The sequence below is a fragment of the Triticum aestivum genome, chromosome 5B (assembly GCF_018294505.1).
Source record: "Triticum aestivum cultivar Chinese Spring chromosome 5B, IWGSC CS RefSeq v2.1, whole genome shotgun sequence".
Taxonomy (NCBI): Eukaryota; Viridiplantae; Streptophyta; class Magnoliopsida; order Poales; family Poaceae; genus Triticum; species Triticum aestivum.
Genome location: NC_057807.1, coordinates 193,034,040 through 193,036,459, shown reverse-complemented (window position 1 = coordinate 193,036,459; position 2,420 = coordinate 193,034,040).

Below are 2,420 nucleotides of genomic sequence, written 5' to 3'. Positions count from 1 at the left end.
AAAAACAGACGCAAATAAGAGCGAGAAGGGAAGCAACAGAACGGTCGTGATGCTAGAAGTGATCAAGAAGTGATCCTGAAACTACTTACGCGCAATCATAACACAAAGACCGTGTTCACTTTCCGGACTCCGCCGACAAGAGACCATCACAGCTACACACGCGGTTGATGCGTTTTAATTAAGTCAAGTGTCAAGTTAACTACAATCGGACATTAACAAATTCCCATTTGCCACATAACCGCGGGCACGGCTCTCGAAAGTTTATACCCTGCAGGGGTGTCCCAACTTAGCCCATCACAAGCTCTCACGGTCAATGAAGGATATTTCTTCTCCCAAGAAGACCCGATCAGTCTCGGAATCCCGGTTCACAAGACATTTCGACAATGGTAAAACATGACTAGCAAGACCGCCCGAATGTGCCGACAAATCCCGATAGGAGCTGCACATATCTCGTTCTCAGGGGACACCGGATGAGCAATCCGTACAACTAAAACCAGACCTCAAGTTTCCCTGAGGGGGCGCTGCAAAGGGCTCTAGTTTGGACCAACACTCAAAGGAGAACTGGCCCGGGGGGGGGGGGGGGGTAAATAAAGATGACCCTCGGGCTCCGTAAACCCAAGGGAAAAAGGCTTAGGTAAGCAAATGGTAAAACCAAGGTTGGGCCTTGCTGGAGGAGTTTTATTCAAAGCGAACTGTCAAGGGGTCCCATAAATCACCCAACCGCGTAAGGAACGCTAAATCAAGGAACATAACACCAGTATGACAGAAACTAGGGCGGAAGAGTGGAACAAAACACCAGGCATAAGGCCGAGCCTTCCACCCTTTACCAAGTATATAGATGCATTAATTAAATAAGAGATATTGTGATATCCCAACATAATCCTGTCCATCATGGAGCAATCTTCAACTTCACCTGCAACTAACAATGCTATAGGAGGGGTTGAGCAAAGCGGTAACATAGCCAAGCAACGGTTTGCTAGGAAGGGTGAAAAAGGTTAGAGGCTGACATGGCAATTTGGGAGGCTTGATAAGCAAGTGATAGGTAGCGCAGCATAGCGATAGAACGAAGCAACTAGCATAGCAATGATATTAGTGAGATCCAGGGTAACGGTCATCTTGCCTGAAATCCCGCTAGGAAGAAGAACGAGTCCATGAAGAAGATGAAGCCACGGAGACGAACCAAGCGTAGACGAACGAATCCTCACGATCGCAACGAAACAGGAACTAACGAGAAGGAGCACAACCGGAAAGAAGCAAACAACACGGTAAACACACAACACATAGACATGGCATGATGCTCATCCAATCATGATGCATGACAAAGGCTACCTGAAGCTACTCATGGAAAGAGATGAGGCATACACAAGTAACACATCAAGGCAAGTTTAAATGAGGGCGGAAACAACATAGAACTAATCCGGTAAGTCCTCATATGCTAATTTAGAAATTGGCCCAAATCTGAATAAACCTTATGTTCAAGTTGTTAAACAGCAAGTTTAGATGCACCAAGATGATCTACATGAAATTCTAATCAAGTTACATATAAAATTCATTTACTTCGGAGCTACTGCCTAGAAGATATGAGCAAAACAAGTCAAAATGGCATTGATGGAAAATGCATTCAAACATCAAGCAAACACCCTCAAAACATGGATGCAACATGATAAGATGAAACTACATGTGAAATCAAGCAAGTTTCATATAAGGCACACTCAAAACGGAGCAACGGTGCAACACATACACTCCAAACAAGACATAATAATCTGTCCAAAACAGCAACCAGGCATCTAGCAAGCATCAAAACAATATGCTACAGCACCTCAACATGAAAACAAAAGGCATGGACATGATGTACAGGTAAAGAATGACAAAACATGAACATGAGCTATCTCCAGAAAACAATATAACATGCTCAAAAGGACATGGAAAATTGCAAATAATAACAGTTTCACAGACATGGCATCAATAACATCAGGTTGCAATGTTTAGAGCTATCAAACAACATGCTACAGGAACTTATCATGGCAAAAAAGGCATGGCATGCTAATACTGAAGACAAACAACAAATGTCCCTTAATGAACTTATTCCAAAGATCAACAAAAAGATGCTAGGATCCATGCAAACATGGCAAATGATATGACAGATTCAGAATAACAGTACATGGCAGGAAAAACGATAAGTAGGCATCTTGGTGAGCTTGCACCACTCACCACAGAGAAATACATGGCATTTAAGGTCAATTAACAGTAATAGGACACATTTATGGATCTAAAATGGCAATATCATAGTCATAGGGTGCACGGACCACTAACGAAACACATGGCAAATCTGAACTTAATGTTAACAGGCTGACGGCAACATTATTTAGCAATTTGAGAGCAAGAATACAATAAGCTACAACAGGACATAAATGCAACCA